General features: G+C 40.0%; 1 pseudogene; it reads right to left on the reverse strand.

Annotated features, from left to right (window-relative positions):
- Positions 1-9,207: 9,207 nt before the first annotated feature.
- On the reverse strand, positions 9,208-10,767 carry LOC111150554 (annotated as a pseudogene).
- Between the last annotated feature and the right edge of the window lie 4,786 nt (positions 10,768-15,553).

Genomic DNA, 15,553 nt, shown 5'->3' on the forward strand with positions numbered 1-15,553 from the left:
GAATCTGCATGAATTATGTCAATACAATAACTCGTGGAGCCTCAGTTTCTTCTCCTTCCTCTCTGCCTATTGTAAGATTTCAGTACTTGACAAATATTTTTGAGTACATACTATGTACCAGGTACTGTGCTAGGTGGGTAGTGTTTAATTTGTATGAATAAGACAGAAATATCTCTGTCTTCACTTACATTCCTACAAGTGAGCTTTGCAAAACCCAAAACAGCAGACCCAGATCTTGGTTCCAGTGATTTGAGAATCACAAAACAAGGTATGTGGCTCTAAAGAATAGCAGTAAACAGTAATCATAACAGTAAAATCTGTTTCCACTTCTTTTCCCTTCATTGTCTCTATCCTATTGCATTGTCCTCCATCATGCCATGGAACCACCCTGGAAAAGGTCACCAGGTACTTCCTTATTGCCAAAATAAATGCATTTTTGTCCTCACTTGCATTGAATTTGAATGCAGTTGAAGTTGTTGTCCACTGCCTATGTTCTGAAACTGTCCTTCTTAGAAGGCAGTTACTCTTCTGGTTCTTCTCCTAGATACTTGAATGAGAGGTCAGTTAATGACTCTTTAAAATTTTTATTTTCTATGCTTTTTAAAAATAAATATGAGGTTTTATACTGAAAACCTGATCTTTAAAATAAAGTAACTTAAGTTAAATAAGGTTAATCAGAAAGTTAAAAAGTCTTAGGAGTCAAGAGAAATGGTTTTTAAGATTTTATTCATTTATCTGAGAGAGAGAGAGAGCACACAAGCAAGGGGAGTGGCAGGCAGAGGCAGAGGGAGCCCCATGCAAGGCTCAATCCTAGGACACTGGAATGATAACTCGAGCCAAAGGCAGGTGCTTAACTGACTGAGCCACCCAGGTGCCCCAGAAAATGGGTTTTAAATCCAGCCCTAATTCTATCTAGCTAACGGGATAAATTTGCACATTTCATTGACTCAAGAAGAGGGAATATTGCTAGATATAATTTATTAAACATGGACTATACATTCTCTGCACCAGATACGTAATACTAGGCATGAAAGGTATCAAGATGATGAAGAGTCTGCCAAGAACTTTCACAAAGAGTATTGGGGGAGGGGCTGGGAAGCTTCTGTAGATGAAATCATTGTCTTGAAGGATGAGCAAGTGTTTTGCAGGCAAACTAGGTGGCATGCCAGACAGGGCCAGGGCAGGTGTATCAGAAAAGAAAGCAAAGTTGGTTCTGGGAGTCCTGACGAGGTCCTCATGACTGAATTGTGAAGTTTAAGGGGGACAGAGGGTCCAAGATAAGGCCAGAAGGAAAAGAGGAGTCCAATCAAGGAAGGAAATGTGAAATTTGAAATTTCATGGAGGCGATAGGGGGGTAGTAGAGCTGGGGTTCCCTTAATCTAGACTATTATATGGTTGACCATCTTTTTACATGGGTTAGCTACTTCAATTTCTACTGGGTGGCCTACCTTTTTCTTGTGAATTGCTAAGGCTTTATAAATCTGGATCTTAATAATTTGCCTGCCTTCCAACATTGCAAATCTTTTCTCTTAGTTTCTCACCAATTTTTTAAGCTTATGTGTCTTTGCCATACAGAAGGCCTGCAGTTTCATGTAGATACATGGTCTTTTACTTTAATGAATTCAGAGAATTAATTTTGTATCTTAAAAAAATCCCTCTTCATTTTAAATGTGAAAAATATTCTCTTGTCTAATTTTATAGTTTTGTTTTTATGGTTAGCTCTTCATTCTAGCTGGGGAATTATTTTTGTGCATGCTGTAAGGTAGATATCTAACTTTTTCTCTAAAGAAAGAACCATCTTTCACAACACCATTTATTGTACTATTATTTTTCACAGTATGAAATGCCATCTTAATCACATTCTAAGTATTCCAGATTTCCCTATGCACATTAATTTATATCTGTAAATATGTATAAATTGAAAACCACCAAAACTTCAGTTAGAAAATGGTCAAAAGACATAAACAGACAATGCATAGATAAAACATTTGACTCACCTCCAACCTCAATAGAAACATAAAGTACTGATTAAAATAATAAAATAAAAGTTTATTTTTAAATCCGCAGAATGTCACGCTAGTAATTAAAAATAAGCCAGTTAGTAAAGGTACATTTTAATGAACATTCTCATTCTCTGCTGATGAGACTGTAAATTGGTGCAATCTTTCTATCCCTAAAGCATTAATTCTCATTAGCACAAATCATCCCTTAGCAGTGCATTCTAAAGAAACAGAGATTCAGTCAAGGATTTATATAAAGGATGTTCACCACAGTTATACTTAAAACCATGACAAATTTAAAGCAACCTAAATGTTGAACAATACAGATTAGTTAAATTAATTATGGTACAAGCATATGAGAGAATATTATGATTTTACAGCTCTATTTTTATAATCAGTTTATCCGTAAAGAAAATGTTTTTCCATGACTCAGTATCCATTCATTGATAACAAGTCTTGCCAAGTTATTTTCATTTCTTCTTTAAAGGAAGGGACAATCAGACTAATATGTAAGTGGAATTCAACACATTTAAAGGGTGTTTAGAACCCTTAATATACACGTATAGAATTCCTGGTACACTTGGTGGGTTATAGTTGCCTGGTATTAGATGTATAGATGTAAATAAAATGTAATCCCTGGCCTCAAGAGTTCATAATACAAAGACAGAAGATAACAAACAAATGGAAAATAATAATACAGTATTGTAAATACAAGAGTATTCAGACTCATCCCATAAAACAGCACAGAAATGGATATGAACTCAATCCAAAGGCAACAAGGCAGAATGACATAGAACTAGTGTATCTGGATTTCTGCAAGATGTTTCAGAAGTACTCTTCCATTCTCTGAATGGATCTCAATGGAAGATACTAGAAGGATAGCAAATCAATTTGATAGGTCCATTGCAAAATTGTATCTGATAATCACTCTCTATTAGCATACTTCAGGATGCTGTACTTGATCTTTCTGGTTCTTTCAAAAATGTTTTAAATTATTTGGATGAAGACACAAAATATATGCTTTAAGCATTTACAAATGACTTAAGGATAGGAGGAATAGTTAACATAAAAGATGAGGGCAGCAAGAGTCAAGAACCATCTGGCAAAGCTTAATGACGGACTTCACTGACAGGATGAGAATTAACCAGAATGCAAAGTCCCACATTTAATTAAAGAATGGGTTAGCCTAGAGTAGGTAGCATTTTATATTTTAGAAGACCACAGGAGTCTCAACGTCATACTGGAAATCCTAGCTAATGCAACAAAACAAAAGGAAATAAAAGGTTTACAAATTGGGAAGAAAGTGGGAGCCTGGGTGGCTCAGTGGGTTAAGACTCTGCCTTCGGCTCAGGTCATGATCTCAGGGTCCTGGGATCGAGCCCCACATCAAGCTCTCTGCTCAGCAGGGAGCCTGCTTCTTCCTCTCTCTCTGCCTGCCTCTCTGCCTACTTGTGATCTCTGTCTGTCAAATTAAAAAAAAATCTAAAAAATAAAAATTAAATTAAATTTAAAAAAACAAATTGGGAAGAAAGAAATAAAATGATCTTTGTTCACAGATAACATGATCATCTATGTAGAAAGTCTGAAAGAATCAACAAAAAAAACTTCTGGAACTAATAACCAGCTACAGTAGAGTGGTAAGATAGAAGGTTAATATACAAAAGTCCATAACTTTCCTGCATACCAACAAATAACAAGTGGAATTTGAAATTAAAAATACAGTACCATTTCCATTCATACTCCAAAAAATGAAGTACTTAGTTATAAATCTAACAAAATATGTACATGATATATATGAGGAAAATTACAGAACTCTGATAAATGAGATCAAAAAAAGAAGAAAATGTAGTAATATTATAAATAAATGGAGAAATATTCTATACTCATGAGTAGGAAGATTTATTATTGTCAAGATGCCAGTTATTCCCAATTTGATCTATTGATTCAATGCAATCACAATCAAAATCCCAGAAAGTTATTTTGTGGAAATCAACAAACTAATTCTAAAGTTTATATGAAGAGGCAAAAGACCCAGGAGAGCTAATACAATATTGAAGGAGAAAACAAATTTGGAAGACTGACACTACTCAAATTCAAGACTTACTACAAAGCTACACTACACAAGATAGTGTGTTATTAGCAAAAGAATAGATAAGTAAATCAAAGGAACAAAATAGAGAGCCCAGAAATAGACCTACACAAATATAATCAACTGGTCTTTGACAAAGGAGCAAAGGTGAGTCAAGGGAGCAAAAATAGTCTTTTCAACAAGTGATGCTGAAACAACATATATTCACATGAAAAAGAATCAGTCTAAGCACAGACCTTTTACTCTTCACAAAAATTAACATAAAATGGATCATAGACCTACATGTAAAATGCAATATGGTAGAGTAGCAAGATAAACCCCTAGAAAATAACATAGAAAAAAAATCTAGATGACCTGAGTTTGGCAATAACCCTTTAGATGCAACACCAAAGGCATGACCCATAAAAGAAATAATTAATAAGCTGGACTTAATTAAAAATAACACTTCTGCTCTGAGAAGAACACTGTCAAGAGAATGAAAAGACAAGCCACAGACTAGGAAAGGATATTTGTAAAAGACATATCAGATAAAGGACTGTTATCCAAAATATACAAAGAACTCTTAAAATTCAATAGTAAGAACACAAACAACCCAATTAAAAACTGGGCTAAAGATCTTAACCGACAGCTCAACAAAGAAGATATATAGATGGTAATTAAGCATAGAAAAGATGTTTCATGTCATATGTCATCAAGAAAATAAAAATTAAAACAACAATGAGATATCACTACGCTATTAGAATGGCCAAACTCTAGAACACTGACAATACCCGATGCTGGCAAGGATGTGGAACAACGGGAACTCACATTCATTTTTGCTGAGAATGCAAATGGTACAACCACTTTGGAAGACAGCTTGGTGATTTCTTACAAAGCTAAACATACTTTTACCAAATGATCTAGCAATCATGCTTCTGGATACTTACCTAAAGGAGTTAAAAACACACAAAAACATGCACATGGATATTCATGCCAAAACTTGGAAGCAACAAAGATGTCCTTCAATAGGATAGGAGACAAATAAACTGGTACATGCAAGCAGTGGAATATTATTCACCACTAAAAATAAATGAGCTACCAAGCCATGAAAAGACACGAGGAAACTTAAATGCATACACTAAGTGAAAGAAGACCATCTGAAGAGGCTACATATTATAGGATTCCAACTATATGACATTCTGGGAAAAGCAAAACTATGGGAACAGTAAAAAAAAAATCAGTGGTTGCCAGGGGTTCAGCGGAAGAAAAGGTGAATAGGCAGAACTCAGAGGATTTTCAGGGCACTGAAACCACCCTGTAATCACTATACTATACTATACTAATTATAATGGTGGATCATGTCATTATACACTTGTTCAAATCTATAGAATATACACCAAGAGCAAACCCTAATGTAGACCATGGGCTCTGGATGATGATGATGTATCATCATGGACTCATCAGTTATGACAAATGCACCATTCTGCTGGGGGGGTGTTGATAATGTGGGAGGCTCTATGGGGGCATAGGTTATATAGGAAATTGCTACCTTCCGCTCAACTTTGTTGCAATTCTAAAATTGCTCTAAACATATTTTTATTTATTTATTTATTTATTTGACAGATAGAGATCACAAGTAGGCAGAGAGAGAGAGAGGAGGAGGCAGGCTCCCTGCTGAGCAAAGAGCATGATGTGGGGCTCGATCCCAGGACCCCAGGATCATGACCCAAGCCGAAGGCAGAGGCTTTAACCCACTGAACTACCCAGGCGCCCCTAAACCTATTTTTTTTTAAATGAAGGCATTTTGAGTTCAAGTTCAATGCAATCTTAGAGGACACCAATGCATTTCTGTCCAAGACATGAGATGTGCCAGCATTACAGTCATCTATAGCAGATGAACCACTCCTGAAACCAGACAGGTATCTCCCTTCAAGGAAGGACTGTTCCTTGCCAGATCACACTGGAAACAAAGGAGAGAAATGGAACTATTTCATGTGAGACAGAGAACATGAGAATCCTTCCCAAGTGTCTGATGGGTCACTTATTTTATATGGCAACAGAGGGGAGACCAGGCATGTTAGAAGGGGACGTGTTTCTCGACATTTGAGAAAGCACTTATGAGCACTTAAGGACAGGTGGTGCATCTAAATAACATTGTCAAAGACTTACTCTGTGTCATGGAACTTTTCTTTTAATCCTCACTCCATTTTATGAAGTCAGTATTACCGTTATCCTCATATTACGCACATAAAATAGATTTGCTGAATTGAATGAAAATTTGTATAAGCTGCCCATAAATAAAACAGATTGCCTTCAAGGCAGTAAGTATCCAGGCTGATGCAGAGGGCATGTAGCAGTGGGTCCCTTCCAGTCTAAAATGCTGTAATTCTATGATTAGGGGAACTCAAGATCATGTGGGACACAGTTTCCCTGTTCAGGGAAAGTGTGTGAAAATTTTCTAGATAGTCATTCAAAAAGAAGCAAGAATGAAGAGTCTTTCTGTGCAGCCCTTCTCCTTCCAGCAGGAGCAATTAGTCATGTTTTTCTTCTAGAGACAGTCCCAGATCTATAGACTTGCTGAGCCACCTTGCCCTGTAGTGGGTGAATTCAATGCCCAGATCCATTGCCTGGTTGAACCCAGATGCCCATGTTTCCAGAGACTTTGGTGTGGAGACAGTTCAAATGCCATGGATTCTACCTCTTTGTTCCTGACTAGTCTTCCTATTCCTCAGCTGAGATGGGAGTCTTATCCACCATACATTTGATATTTTTGAGCATATAATATGTGCTAGGTCCCATGTAACTTGTCCAAAAAGCCCATAATAACAGTAAATACTATTGTTATTCCATTTCTTATTAAGTAAGCTCTACACCCAGCACAGATACTGAACCCAAGAACCCAAGATCAAGAGTCACATGCTCTACCAAGTGAGTGAGCCAGGTGCACCATTGTTATTATCATCTTAATAGATGTAGAAACTGAGGTTTAGCAAGTCCCTAAAATACCAGGACTACTATAGGCTGGACCCAGGATTCAAACCTGAATCTATTGATGTCCAAATCCATGCTCTTCCCCATCACCTCCTGGAACTAGTTCTCTTGGCAAAGATCCCCATGTCTTGCCTAAGTGTTACCATGCTTAGGATCATGGATGGATTGGTTATCTATAACCATGGAGCTTCTACTCACAAGAATTGTACATGAAATATCTCAGGGCTGTGCCCACCAGCTAGATGCCACAGAGCTTGACTTCTGAACCAGCAGCAGGCCACCTTGATGACCTTTAGAGCCAACCACCAAGGCCAAACTGGTTTCTCCTAAACCCCCTTCCATAGGCCCATATTGCTAGATTCCCACCAGGAACTAATAAAGACGATAAGGATGGAGGAAATGGAGAGGATGTGTGAATCAAAGTGAAATAGTCTGAAAATTTTCACATCCTTTAAGCTCTTGAAATATAACTGAAAGTGTTATCAGAAGTAACTGGGGGAAAGTCAGAGTAAAAGTTTATGCGAAGCTTGAAAGAATGGAGAAAGATCTAATAAGAGCATCAGCAGACACAGTAAAGAAGTAATGATATATTTAGTGCAAAAGCCTATCCAAAAAGGGAAGCATATGGAAGAAGGCCATAGCAGGTTACTAAAAGCAGGTGGGTAAGTTTTGACCTCGTGAGGAAAGTCTTTGGAGATTCCAAGAGAGCTATAGACACATTCCCATTTTGAGTCCAGCAAATATCTCAGTCCCACAAACCCAGAGCCTACATTGGGGATTAGCAATGCTTGGTGGTTCAAGTTCCCTGGGAAAAAGCTTAGAAGAGGCAGAGAGGTTTAGTTGGCTTATCTCAGCATCAGACATGATTACACATCTAGGAGCTGAGATATTTGAGCCCTGGGGAGACTTTCATATATGTGAAGAGGACCTGCAGTTCCCCAGCCTGTTCCTGGAATACTACAATTCTGGAAATTTGCTAGTCCTGCACTGTGAAGGCATTCTCAGACCTACACAATGGTTCCAGGAGCCGAGAGCAGTTACCTATTAGGGGGATGTTGGAGCTAAGATAAAGGCAATGACCAAGGGAAGGTCCCGGGAAATTATCTGACTGGATGTGCTATGTGTGAGCAGCGAGAGAGATGTCAATGGGTATTTCCATCTAGACAGCCTGTAAAATCTCTACAGAAGGTTTGTAAAGATAGTGAACCAGTTATTGGACAGACACAATTGAATACAATTATCATTCAATTGCTATAATGAGTATTGTAAGCTCATTATGAGAGTACAGGCCTGCTGACCAACGACATCCTTGCTATAATTGTTAAAATTACTAGTTCGGTATGGCTTATTTTTTTTTTAATTTTTTAACTGCATTGCTCTTGTATTCAATGGAACACTCTCCTTTAACACAGTGTTGAATCTTAAGCCAAAAACAAAAAAAAAAAGCCCAGAGAAATTTCTGCAGATAAACCAGTGAAGAGAATGCATATTACATATTATTGTCAATATAATCACTCTATGAAAAGGGAAGGGGAGAAAAAAGGAAGTAGAATGAAAAACAAGGGGCTCAAACCCCTAGACACTGCAAAACATTCAGATGTTTGGGATTAAAATAAAATTTAAAAGGAAACCTTCCAGGAAGGAGAGGAGCAAATGGAATCTGAGGTAGCTTAGGTGCTCAGGAAGCATGGAAACGACTCTCCAGAGTGGCAGACAAGTCAAACGTGACTTGAGTGGCCCCACCTACCACTCCACAAGATGGATGTTAACCCCAGACCTGGAAATTAACCCACTATTCTACAAAGGTGGCAGAGACAAAAATACTCATGCTACAAAAAAGAAAAATTTTTTTCACTGCAACCCTGAAAATCTGAGAACCAAAAGAACCCCTCCTCGACAACTGGCTTGACATTAATGGCTGAACCTCTGCCTAAAACCATCTGCTCTCTCTTCTCCTTGGGAAGAGAAGAACAAGGAATGGACAAAAAGGAAAAGAATCTAATTGCAGCAGAAGATTAGGGAAGACCGTCTCCTTGGACGGAGTCTGAAGGAAGGAAAAGATAAGGAAATAACAAGAGAAAAAGCAAAAAACTAATATAAATTTCATGATAAGGATGGAGCCCCCATGTTCTGATTCTGTCCACAATCTCAGGCTGCTTTGCCAAACCAGCCTGTCCACCAGGGGTGCTGCTGAGGCTGCCTAGCTGAAAAGGTCACATTGGGCTCGGAAAGTCCTCACTCTGATGGTTCAGGCCATTGCCACTGCGGGGAGGGATCTTTGCCTCCATGGCAAGGGGGTACTGGAAGACATACTGCAGCGGAGCAGAAGGGGTGTGGTGGAGGCTGCTGCTGCTGCTGCCATGGGAGAAGAGGACCAGAGGGGGGGGGTGGGGGCTGCCCACTGGGAGGCAGTGGTGGCATCATGCCTGTAGGAAGTATTGGCATCATAAGTTTTCCTAGATGAGAGCAATAGACCCCAGAGCCCACAGGTGTACTTCCCAGGTACCAATCCATTGGAGGAGGGCCATGGTGCCCAGGTGGGAGGGGGCCCTGGTTCATCTGTGGTGGTGGTAGTTGTGTCCAAGGGAGTGGGGGTCCATTAAGGTTATGCTGCATGGGATGTCCAGCATGCCCACTTGTCAAGCTGGGCAATAGGTGTGGGAGACTGGGGACCACCTCCAGGACCACCTCTGTGCATGCCATGGTAGGACCAACTCTCTGAAGCACCAGAATTCATCATTCAGGGTGGGCAGCTATGGGTGGTAGACATGGCAGACAGGGGAGGTGGGTTGTTGGTAGGAGCAGCAGGCCCAGGAGCACTGACCAGGGGCGTGGTGGTGGGCCCAGAGGCGGAGACCACAGGTGCTTCACCTGGTTCAGCCATGAGATTGAACCATCCATGCTTTCTTCTGAACTGGTTGGGAGTCAGCAGGCCTTTGGAATATGCAATCAGAAGCAGTGCAGCCACACTTGATCCACACTACGGTATTGGTAGTGCTGTGGGTCTCTGAGCTCTGCCAGGTTCTTATGATCCTGCTCTGGTCTTCCTGAAGGGTCCTATTCAAGCAAGCCAACTACTGAAGCTGCATCTTCCATAGACCTCAGGGGTCTCAATACCCTGTTTCAGGATGTTTCTTATCTGTTCCACGGCATTCTTCACATTCTCTATGGAGCTGGTGGTAACTAGGGCAAGAAATGGCTCACCTTCTGCACACAACATCAGGTCATCTTGGTGCCCAGCTTTCCCTTCTTTGACAGACCCTTTTCCCCAGACCAGAACCTTGGTATTATACTCCTTCTCTATGTTCTTCAAGGTGTTCCCTCTGGGCCCAATCAGCAGCCCCATGAAGTTGATTTCTGGATATGCATCTTGTACAATCATTATTTTATCACTCACACATGTTGTTGGAGGTTTGTAATCTGCAGGAGGCTTAAAATCAGGGTTGAGGGCAACCATCTCTGTGATGAGGTTGTGCCACTCGTCTTTAGGCATTTGGTTGGTGTGCAGCTTGCAGGTGTTAAGTAAGCCTCTTCCCCTTGCTATTGTAGATGGGCTTAGGGAAAGGGGACCTGTCCTGGGGGTTAGGGGAATGCCCGTGTCTCCTGTGCCCAGCAGTTGCAGATTGTTCCCAAAAAAGTCCAGGGGCGGATAACTGTAGGCAATCCTGGATTCACCATCTTCTGTTTCATTGGATCTTGGTTCCAGGGGCTCCTCTCCACTTCATACTTGGGAAGTTGAGCAGCATCATGGCATGCACTCTGGTCACCATGGTGACCCCCAGACCAGGCGGTGGTGGCTTCTTCGTGAAACTTCCAGGGGGAGGGGATCTGATTACGTTGCTATGGAGCACGTGGAGCCCGTCGTCTCACCACCCCCTCACCCCACCAGCGACTGGGCCAGACATATTTGGTCCATTTTCTGAAAACTTTTTTTTTTTTTTAAGAGATAGACAGTGAGAGAGGGAATACAAGCTGGAGAAGTAGGAGAGCAAGACGCAGGCTTCCCGCTGAGCAGGGAGCCTGATGTGGGGCTTGATTCCAGGACCCTGAGATCATGACCTGAGCTGAAGGCAGATGCTTAACAACTGAGCCACCCAGGCGCCCCTGAAAAAGTTTGTTATGAAACACTAAGCCTCTTGTTGCCTTCGTGGCTCAGTCAGTTAAGTGTCTGCCTTTGGCTTGGGTCATGATCTCAGGATTCTGGAATTGAACCCTGCTGGGGCTCCCTGCTCAGCTGGGAGCCTGCTTATCCTTCCTCCTGTCCTTCTTTCTCTCCTTCTGCTCCTCCCCTTGCTTGCGCTCTCTCTCTCTCTCTCTCTCAAATAAATAAATATTTTTAAAAAGTAGTAAGCCTCACCATCTACTGTGAAATTATCATAAATTACCTGTTACTAATGAGAATTAAATACTAAAATATATTGTTTACTTATTATATTCAAATATTCAAAGTTATCCCAATAATAATGTTATTAGTCCTGTAGCAGACAGTGTTAATGCCTTACCCAAAGCCCTTGGCCTTCGTCTCTCTACACTCAAGCTGTCTACTATGAATATCTGTGAGTTTCTGCCTGAGAGTGTTTTGCTAGCTTCCAGAACATTCAGGACCCTGCGCAGGCCCAAATGAAAGCGCTGAAAAATTAATGTCCCCCAGGCAGCCCTCAACCAAGGAGGGATAGGAGTTAAGAGTTAAATATTCCCTTGGTTGAGATAACTCTGACGTGTATTTTCTACCCTGGCTCCTAGAGCCCTACAGTAGGATTGCTTTCCAGTTTTCCACAGTGTTAACTTGCAAGAAGACACACTTTTTATTGGCTTCTTTCCTTTCCCGTCCTCAATCCCCAGTCCCCAAGCAGCACTTTCAGGGATTTCCTCCCAAATTAACAATTAGCACTCTAGTCCTTATCTTAGGGTCTAATTCTGGGGTAAGGCCAACTAAGACACCTACTTACATTTTTTTTTCTGACATCCTTTGTTGGATGGGAGAGCCAGTGGGCTGTAAGGTGGACATCCATGGCATTGAGTACATCCATGGGAATATGGTGTATGTCATTGTGTTAGAGTAGAATAAAGGATTATTGTAAACATGTAACTGAGTGACCATGACACAAGAAGCGATTGCAGCTCCATAGAGGATGGGACCCAGGAGAACAGCGCCACACCTTATGATCTCTCTCCTTCCAGTCCAGTCCCAGGCTTCAAGAGCATTAGTTGGTAGAAAATGCCTGAGAATACCCTTTATTTTTGATAAGCACCAGATGTGGGTTCAAGGAGACAAAAAAATTAGAAGTATTTCATTTTTTGGTAACTTAAGGGGAACTCTTCCTTCCCTTCCTTCCTTCCTTCCTTCCTTCTTCCTTTTTTCTTTCTTCCTTTTTTTTTAAGATAGGTGAGGCAGCTCAACCTCAACATGTAGAATGATGTAATAGACCTCCAAAAATCCATTCCCCATAAAAGCAAGAACACTGGATAAAATGATCATAATCAATGTTTTCAGTACTCAAACTAATTAATTAAAGGTTTACAACAATATTAGGAATGTTTATTCAAGAAAAGTAGCTGAATCTTGGTAAGAACAGCAAATACTGTGGCATTTTAACTTGCCCTAATCCTACCACTTCTCCCCATTTCCACAGTAGCCTTGAAAACCCATGAAATCACGATTATGGGAGCTGGGAAACTGAACAGCTTTGCATTCACTGGAGGGAGAATAAACAGCCTTGAAAAGTCCCTAAAAAACCCAACCCCAGAGAATTGTCACTATTTGACCTGTCTGGCAGTTCACTTATTCTCCACTCTTAGAGCTCATCTTTACTTGACCTGACTCAGAACTTTCTCTGTGCAAACAACTCTACCTGTAGGGCATTTGTAAAAGCAATCATTGGCAATTATTTAAAATCACAGCTGCCTAAGATGGTATAACAAGATGGGGTTAACAAGAGGCTGACCAAAAACTTTAAAAGAAAAAATTGGGGAACAGGATTTCTGTAAGTGCTTCAAAAAGCTCTGACATACTGTCAGGAATCAAGAAGACCACATGAGGGGCCCCTGGGTGGGTCAGTCAGTGAAGCGTCTGCCTTCGGCTCAGGTCATGATTTCAGGGTCTTGGGATGGAGCCCCACATCAGGCTCCTTGCTCAGCAGGGTGTCTGCTTCTCCCTCTGCCCCTCCCCCTGCTCATGTTCTCTCTCTCTCTCTCAAATAAATAAATAAATAAAATCTTAAAAAAAAAAATAGAAGGCCACATGAATGTGCTGGGCTGTGCCTATGCCCAAAAAAGATCTCCAATACCGAGGCTCTTCACAAGCAGGAAATGAAGCACAGAGGCATAAAATTGCCTGCTGGAACATTCGAACATGGACTGAGCCTCTCAGCAAATGCTGGGAGACTTACTGGCTCAAAGCACTTAAAAAAATATCCTTGCTCCATGGATAGCTATGATGCTAACCATGCAGAGACTTCAGTGGCCACACACAACAAATTAATATAGATTTTATAGAATGAGTCCAGGAAAGTCACTAAACATACTACAGATCAATATCTCTTATGAATGTAGATGCAAAATCCTTTTAAAAAATTAGCAAACTGAATTCGGCAACATCTAAAAAAGGCTATACGCCATGGCTAAGTGGCATTGATCACAAGAATGCGAAGTTAGTTTAACACACAAAAATCAATGTAGTACACCATATTAATAGAATAGAGAACAGAAACCACACGATCATATCAATGGATGCAGAAAAGCATTGAACAAAATCTAGCACCCCTTTATAAAAAAACCCTCAAGAAACTAGGAATAGAAGAGATCTTACTAAACCTAAGAAAGAACATTTATGAAGACTCCATAGCCAAAATCATACTTAATAGTGAAAGACAGCTTTCTCCTAAGATCAGGAACAAGATAAGGATGTCCTTCTACAAGGATTCTCACACCTTCTACTCAATATTGTAATGTAGGTTATACCTAGAGCAATAAGGCAAGAAAAAGAAATGAACCACACAGAGATTATAAAGGAAGAGGTAAAGCTAGTCACAGATGACGTGGTCCTTTATGTGGAAAATCAAAAGGAATGGACACCAAAATTATTAGAACTAATAAGCAAATTCAGAAAGGTTGCAAAATACAAGATCAACATACAAAATCATCTGTATTTCTCTATACCAACAATGAGCAATGTTAAAATGAAATTAAGAGAAAAGTTCTATTATAATAGCATCAACAAAGAAATAGGAATAAAAAGGATACATTTACCAAAAGAGGTTATGACATAAAAATAAACAGATGACTCCATTAAAAAGTTGGGCAAAGGTTTGAGTAAGCCTTTGGCCAAAGAAGATCTACAAATGGCCAATGAACACATGAAAATATGCTCAATATCATTAATCACTAGAAAATAAAAGTCAAAACCACAAGGAGATACCACTCACCAGGATGGCTATCATCAAAAGGACAGACAACAGCAAGTACTGACAAGAAGGAGGAGAAAGTGGAACCCTCATCCGCCACTGGTGGGAATGGAAAACGGTGCGGCCACAGGGAAAAACAGTCTGTCAGCTCTTCACAGAGTTAGACATAGAGTTACCATATGACCCAGCAGTTCCCCTTCTAGTTAGATACCCAAGAGAATTATATCCACACACAAAAACCTGTACATGAATGTTTATGGCAGCATTTTTAATGATAACCCAAAAGTGGAAATAACTCAAAAGATGAAGGGATAAACCAAACTTGGTATATTTATATGATAGATTATTATTCAGCCATAAAAAGTAATAAAGCTCTGATATATGCTATACCATGAATAAATCTTGAAAACATGCTTGGGGCACCTGGGTGGCTCAGTCGTTGGGTGTCTGCCTTCGGCTCTGGTCATGATCCCAGGGTCTTGGGTTGGAGACCCACATCGGGCTCCCTGCCCAGCGGGAAGCCTGCTTCTCCCTCTCCCAGTCCTCCTGCTTGTGTTCCTGCTCTCGCTGTGTCTCTCTCTGTCAAACAAACAAACAAGAAAGAAAGAAAACAGTATGTTAAGTTAAAGGAGCCAGGCATAAAAAGCCACATATTATATCATTCCATTTATATTAAATGCCCAGAATAGTCAAATCCATAGAAACAGGTAAGAGGTTAGTGGTTTTCCAGGGGCTGGGGCTGGAAGAAACGGGAAATGGCTCCTGATAGGTAGATAGGTGGATATATAGATAGATAGATAGATAGATAGATAGAGGTTTTGTTGGGGAGTGTTGATACAATGTTCTGCAATTACATAGTAGCAATGGTTGTGGAACTTTGTGAAAGTACTGAGAACTATTGAATCGTATACTATAAAGGATGAATTTTATGGTATCTGACTTATATCTCAATAAAATTAAATAAATAAGTTAAATAAAGTTAAAATAAATAATGAATAATGATACTAATAATAAATTATTAATAATGAATAATGACAATAATAATGAATAATAAAATTAAAATAAATAAGAAAACATAAGAAAAAAATGGA

The sequence above is a fragment of the Enhydra lutris genome, unplaced genomic scaffold, assembly GCF_002288905.1.
Source record: "Enhydra lutris kenyoni isolate GAN:26980312 unplaced genomic scaffold, ASM228890v2 scaffoldscaffold23, whole genome shotgun sequence".
NCBI classification, from domain to species: domain Eukaryota; kingdom Metazoa; phylum Chordata; class Mammalia; order Carnivora; family Mustelidae; genus Enhydra; species Enhydra lutris.